This window comes from Populus nigra, chromosome 4 (genome assembly GCF_951802175.1).
Source record: "Populus nigra chromosome 4, ddPopNigr1.1, whole genome shotgun sequence".
NCBI classification, from domain to species: domain Eukaryota; kingdom Viridiplantae; phylum Streptophyta; class Magnoliopsida; order Malpighiales; family Salicaceae; genus Populus; species Populus nigra.
In genome coordinates, this window is record NC_084855.1 from 7514776 (window position 1) to 7521904 (window position 7129).

The window sequence follows — 7129 nt, forward strand, 5'->3', positions numbered from 1 at the left end:
TAGAAAAAACTTCGATCGCCGGGGATGTATTTGCTTAATATTCCCATTATCTCCCCGGGTCATTTTTCAACCGTCCTTTGGGAGAGAATAAAAAAGGCCACTTTTCTTTTTTTTTTTTAAAAAAAAATCATTTTAACTAACTCCTCTATTTCCACACGTGAAATTCGGAAGATTCTTTATCAAAAATTTGGGGGATAAAATCCTAGAAAGCAAAGTCGAGATTCATGTTCCTTTCTATAGCAGGCATGGAAAATACTCGCCCTAAACTTTGCAAGAGATGATTATTGTTTGGAGGGTAAGGATCACATCGAGGAAGATGCATTCAATTGCTTGAATCATTGTTGAGCTGCTATACCACCATGGACACACACACCATGGACACTCCCACTTCCTACCTTAGGTTTCGAAAGAGAAATTCCTGGAGATTTACATGGTAGTTTGTGCCCCAAATATATATGTACATACTAATATGTGTGTGTGTATATATATATATATTGTTCCACTTTAGATTTTGGGTTTTTTTATGAAAATATTTTCTGATTTTTAAATTAAAAATCATTTTTCTTCATCTAAAACTTATGTTTTTGTTTAATTGAAAAATTAATTATGATAATCAATTTTTAATAATATAATTAAATAAATAAAAAATCAACAAACAAACAAATTATAAGTCAGCTCCACCATTGTGGTGATTATGATAAATTATGGTGGGGAGGGGAGGGACCATGCCTGAGGGGGAGCCAAGATTCTGCACCTTCGGACCATGACACTTACGCTAAAGGTTTTTATTTATTTAATAATAAAATATATTTTTTTACGTTAATTAAGATTAAAATTCTTTCTCAACCGATTTTAAAAACACATCATTAACATATTCATATAAATTTAATAAATCTCCTAAAAGTTAATTCTAAAGTTTCAATTCTTAACTAGTAGATCAATTATCAAATATTTATTATGTTAAAAAAAAATTTAAAGTTTAATATAGACATATAAATCAACTTGCGCACATCTCGATTAAATTTTTTTAAATTTAACATAGATGTTAAATTTGTTTTTGCATAGATGGAAGGGAGGAGCAAATTAACAGGGAAATTCCATTTTCTATGTTGTCATTGATGTGGACACGTAATTGGTTGGTCAGTGAGGACTGCACTAGATATAAAATATGAGGTTCTGGGATATTGTCCTCTAGATGTTCTAACAAGTTATAACCTTCAAGTTATCTGAGGAGACCTAAAGTCTTACATATGGATTCTGGCATTTTGCAATTACTTGATATGTTGGCTCAAGTTATGCAGCGCTCCATACAATTTTTGTTTTTTGGAAAATAAATTCCAAGCTATGCAAGCATGTTTTTTTAAAAAAACAATTCATGAATTTAATTAGATAGTCAGATAAACTAGCATTATTTAATTAGTCATTAAAAGAACATGTAATGATAATAAATAAATCAAATTAAGTAAAAAAGCGTTTTTATGAGAACATGAACCAAGAAAAACATACAAAAAAATAAATGATGAAGCTTAGATCCTATCCAACCCAATTTGGATAAACAAAATTGAAAAAAAAAACCTTGAGCTAACCTTAGCGAGCATGTTAAATCTGCAAACCGGGTTATGAGACTATAATAAATCAATATAAAACAAATAAAAAAATAATGAGACTCAATTTCAAACAAATTCAATGTAAAATGATGAAATCGAGAGAGAAAAAAGACAATTAACAAAAAGGAGAATAAAAAACACCAACAAACTGACCAAATCACTAAACCCTGCGACCTGAATCATGCTAATGAGATAACTCAATAAAAAACAAATCGAGAAAATCATGAAACTCAAATCTAAAACAATCAAATGTTGAAAGATGAAATAAAAAAAAATATTTAAATTGAAAAACAAAGGACCAAAAAACTAGAGTCAACTTGGATAAACTCACTAAACATGCAGTCTAAGTGATGAGATCGGGATAACCAAATTGAAAGGAAATCACAAAGTCCAATTTTTTTTTTAAAAAAAAAACAACATGGAAGGATGAGATTGAAAAAGAAAATTAGTGTAAAAAAAACAAACCTAAAAAAAAGTTTGATGTTAATTGGGTTAAGTTTTCAAACTTGTGACTCGGGTTATAAAATTAAGATCACCCCATCGAGAGAAAAATAACGCCAGATTTTCCAACCAATCATGTATAAAAGGATGAAATTGAAAAAAAATATAAAATGAAAAAAAAAACAATAAAAAAAATAATGATCAAAATTTTTTTTTAAAAAAAGGACAACTTAGATTGAAAGATTCAAAACAAAATTAAACTTCACAAAAGGATTCAAAATATTAAAAAAAGTAGCGATTAAAAGAATAAGGGTCAAACTTGAAGAATAAAATAAGAAGATAACCTACAATTTTCTGATTGAAAGGTGAAATTAAAAAAAAAATTAAATTTCATAAAAGGACTCAGCACAAAAATTTAGCAATATGAAATAACAATAAAATAAGAGGACAATTTGGAATTTTTATAGCGTAATACAAATTTCAAGGAGAGAGGAGAAAAGAAAGAAAAAAATACCCTCTCATGACAAAATATCACGATTCAGGCTGCACAATCAGCTCGCATGGAAGAACACAACGTCGCGTCTATATCCACTGCAGAAGACTAGGTTTGGCCACTAGAGGAGGCAACACGTACAATCAGAAATCTGCAACCTCCCTCATTTTTTGGCTTGTGCACTACACGCGTCAACAAGTTAACTACAATTACCCATGTTTGTTCCAGCATTAAATTAAATTCCTGAAGCCTTTATTATTCTAAATCAATGGAATTTAAATATATTTTGACAAACTGAGCATTAACCGAGCACTATAATTTTTTCTTGACAAAGCGAGACCCTTATATCTAAGCAGTCAAAATAAGTCATTAAGCCAATTCTCAAAAAACAAATCCATGGAAGGATCAGTTAAACACAACAACAACAACAAAAAAGGATAAAAATATTTGCCTTGATTGTGCAACCTAGTCCCTGATGGGATAAATTTAAAGCTCAATATTTGTCAAAGTTTCAAATCAGTTCTAAAACTTTAATTATTACTATAAACTAATAAAATTATATTTTAATTTGTGAAACTGAACAATGAAATATTTTCTTGATACCTCAAGGTTCCCATTCATAGATAGACAAAATAACTCATTAAGTCTAAACCCACATTATTGCAATATCAAAGGATCAAATAAAAAATAACATAAAATACTAAAGAAGAAGAAGAAAAGGAAGAAGAAAATCATTGTGGATTATTGTTGTAATAAACGTTAATCTCTGTCTTGCGTAGAATAACTTTAAAAAGAGATTTAGGTAATTTTATAATTTTAATAGAAACCCTTTTTTATTTTTATCACAATAATTTCCTTTGTTGAATAAAGTAAGCATAAATAGATCATTGGTTTTGATTAATGATTATTTTATTTTGAAGACAATACAAAAAACAACTAACTTTTGAACTAAGATATTTATGTGGCGCCGACATTTTTAAATAAGTAAGAAAAATCAGAGACTTAGATCATTGACTTGACTAGATTTAATAAGTTCGATTAATTTAATAATATGATTAAAAAAACAACAATAGTAAACAAACTGAATTAAACCAAAAAAATTGACAATGATCAACTTAAAAAATAAACGCTAGCTAATATTATGGAAAGATATCCTTTCAATGTTCTTAAAAGGTCTCTTTGATCGTATTTGATGACAAAGCAAAAAAATAAATAAGAATATAATAACCTCATAGAAAGTAAAATAACCCAAAACTTAATTTCTAATGAATAAAATGTTGAAGTATGAAATTGAAAAAAAAAACAAAAAAAAAACAAACAAATTGACTCAAGTTCACCCGAGTTAGCCTATCAAATCCACAACTTGATCGTGAGATTGAGATAACCATGTAGAAAGCAAATTGAATAAAACTACAAAACTCAATTTTTAAACAACACAGTGTTGAAGGGGGGAATTAAAAACAATTAAGAAAAAAAATAAAAAAGATCAATTTAATCAAGATTAACCAACCAAACCCACGATCTAGGACATAAGATTGGGAAAATCCCATATAAAAGAAAATAAAAAAAAATCATGAAGCCTAGTCCATAACCAATCTAATGTTAAATGATAAAATAATAAAATATTTTTTTAAAAAAAAAAGACCTAAAAGAACTGAAGTTAACTCGAGATAGTCTTCAAAATTCATAACTCAAGTCTTGAGGTCAGAACTAACCCCATAGAAGGCAAACCCAAAAAAATTGCAAAGCAAAATTCTTAATCAAACAAATAGCAATGAAAAGAATAAGAACTAAATTTGATATAAAAATAAAATGAAATAAAATGATGAGGAATGAAACTGGAAACAAATCAATTAAGAAAATGATAAAGAAAATAACAATAAAAATAATCAAGATCAAATTTGATATAATAATTAAATGAAACTAAATGTTGAGGGCCAAAATTGAAAAAAAAAAAGCAATAAAAAGAGATTAAAAACAAATTAAATAAATAGCAATCAAAATAATGATGAACAATTTGATATAAAAACAAAATGACATGAAAAATTTGAATTTGGCGACCAACGCAAATCTTAATAAGAGAAGAGAGCAGAAAATCCAAAACAAAATAAATAACAATCAAAATAATAAAAATCTAATTTCATATAGTTTTGGTGTTAGGAAGTGTTTGTTTAAGCTGTTTTTTTTTAATAATTGTTTTAAAATTAATTTTTTTTAATATTTTTTTATTATTTTGATATGTTAATATCAAAAATAAATTTTTTTAAAAAAATATTTAAATTTTATGCGCGCGGAAGAGAAAGAAAACATCTTCGTTTGTACAACAAATAAGAACATTTTGCTTTTAATATCAACACTCAACAACTCTTATCTTGAGGCATTGACATTTGAGGTGTTGTATCTTAATCTTAATCTTATTGCATGTATTTAACCTTGATAATTACAATATAGAGAAGTTTTATTTGACATTTCGACACTAATAGCGCTAGACAATATTATCCATGCAGAATAAGTAGAGGATCAAATCCCAGGATGCTGTGGTGCTTGGATGTTCTTCCTCCCAAATTCAAATTCAAGCCAAGTCAAAGGAATTAGGTTCGTGTCAAAATGTGTTTTTGTTTGCATATGATTGATAATTTGGTATGCCCCCAATTTTCAAAAGGATTAGTTACATATAATTTTCTTTTCTACTCCGGGTGGCTGCGATATTATTGCCCTCTCTTGGAAAACTCCATAGATCAAAGAAATACATGAACGCAAGAGTCCTAATTACCATCAGCGTCATGTTCAATGCTCAAGGCATCAGCTAGCATTCTATGCTATAATTATATACCTGCAGGCATCGACTAGTTGAGTGGCAGGTGACCTAATTGTTTGGGAGTATTTTATACTTGTTGGGGTCTCGAGTTGGAGCCAAATCTTTCCTCTCCTCTCTACACTGAATCCAAAAACAAAAGGAGAGAAAGAATCGCGAAGCATTCAATATTTGTTTAAATCAAAATGAATCCTAGTAAATTTCTTGTCACATCAGCAGTGCAGCTTCACTTTATCAGCACCGAGCAATCTGCATGCTAAGAATATGAGCATCAGATTTGCAAATAATAAAAACATGTATGATGATGGGGTTCACTGGGAAAAGCAAGATCGATCCTGGAAATAGTGCTCGGAAAAAGTTGCAATGCGTGTAAGAAAAGATATAATACTGCCAGTACCAGTAGTTTATGCGTGTTTGTACAAATTAAACAACGGAGATGAGAAGAGACTTAAATTAAGTGGAGCAGCAGCACAAGGGAGCATATACTTTAGTGGTTGACCTCGTGCTTAGCTCAGCTATGAATGTGCTTAACAGACAAAAATAATGAAAAACCAAACTCTTTTTTGGCTTCACCGACTTTTTCCACGCCCACACCACCCACCGGATCACTTATCACCTGCCAGATGCCAATATTTATTCAGTTTTGGTGTAGTTTGTTGCTATTATGTACGTTAGCCCCTCTCTCTGACTCCATTATTTCTTAACAACAATGATATTATTATTAAATGCATGATTATAGCTTCTTATTGTCTTTTAATGTGTAAAGTTATTAAGGTATCCCACCTCCCATACCGTACACGTGGCCCACAATATTGATTGATCTGTGGTGGGGCAAATCTTGAGATGGGCATCCACCAATCAGGGCAGCGAAGCCTAAACTCTGTCATGGCAACATATCATGACGATGCATCTGCTTAGCGAACAGTGCACGGCGTGGGCAAAACCCTAAATGGGTTGGGTTAATATCATGACCATTCAATTAAATGAAAGTCTCTCTATCAAATGATAGATAGATGGGATATGTTCATTAGGTAAGACGGTTTAATCAAGAGATGACACTACCACATATCCAAGGCTAAGAATTCGAGTGATGCCAATCCCAGTAGTCCTTGTGTGTGGTCATCGTCAGATCTCTTCCTTTCTACATGGGGACAAGGAAGCAGTGCTCAAAAAGAAGAAATAAAGGCAAGACTGTAAGCAAGGATATAATCAAAAAGCAGAGGCCACCATTGTTTGGCTCTGGTCATCCGTGGGATTGTTCAATCCCACCATGAGATCCGAGAAAAGCAAAATGGATAAGCCAAGGGGCAAGTACCAAAAAACTCGACATGCTTTTATGTTTTTGTCGAACCCTCGAACACGTACATCTTCTTATCCTTGACCCTAGTAGGTCTAACTCAAATGGTTTTCTTTTTACGGACGGTGATTTATACACATACATGGTTTGGCTGTCACTTGTTTTTAGCGTGGTGGAAGATGAAGAAAAACAAACAAGGGTTTGGTCAACTTGGAATAGATACACCTGGCCTAGCTATGCGCAATGCCATGCTTCCCATTGCTTTTTCAAATGCACAGTCAGATTCCACTTCGATGATAATTAAGCTTGCTTTTACCATCTTGCCAGAGAGAACACCAGCAAAGATGGCAGGTAGATGGATTTCTCTCCTGATAACGAGAGTGCAGGAGAGGACTTGGCTGTGACAGATCATCAGATTATCGGTCCCACCTCCAGCCATGGAGAGAAGCGCCGCCGTGATACAAGTCACAGGACAC